This window comes from Canis lupus, chromosome 5 (assembly GCF_003254725.2).
Source record: "Canis lupus dingo isolate Sandy chromosome 5, ASM325472v2, whole genome shotgun sequence".
Classification (NCBI taxonomy): domain Eukaryota; kingdom Metazoa; phylum Chordata; class Mammalia; order Carnivora; family Canidae; genus Canis; species Canis lupus.
The window spans coordinates 82560541-82561167 of NC_064247.1; positions in this window are offsets into that span (position 1 = coordinate 82560541).

The window sequence follows — 627 nt, forward strand, 5'->3', positions numbered from 1 at the left end:
CTTTTGGTGACTTTCTTTATGACAAATAATCTCACTGAAGATAAGTTGAATTATCTGCTAATCATATGGCATATCCACCATGTAGCAAAAAATGTATACCTCTCACTAAAAATTAATAGAAATTCTGTTAAAGAAGAAGCATTGAAGCCATACTTTGAAGTATGTGGAGTTCTAAGCTGTGGGTACAGAACAGTGGGTGTGAGTTATCCAACATATTTTCTTGCCTCTTACATAAGTTTTTGATCAGCTGAATTGGCCTAAGTAATTTTTACTTACTTAATTCAGAAGCCATCAGGTTTCACAGAGGAATTTCAGAGCAACTATATGTAATGTTTTTTTACCTATTTAAATGGAGAACAGGGACGCCTGGGTTTCTCAGCGGTTTAGCATCTGCCTTTGGCTCAGTGTGTGATCCCGGAGTCCCGGGATTGAGTCCCACATCGGGCTCCCTGCATGGAGCCTGCTTCTCCCTCTGCCTGTGTCTCTGCCTTTCTCTCTCTCTCTGTGTCTCTCATGAATAAATAAATATAATCTTTAAAATAAATAAATGGGAACAGTAAAATATGTTCAAGAAAATCAGATTTGTTGTATTATAGATACGTTGTTTCTATTTATTACACTTAACTA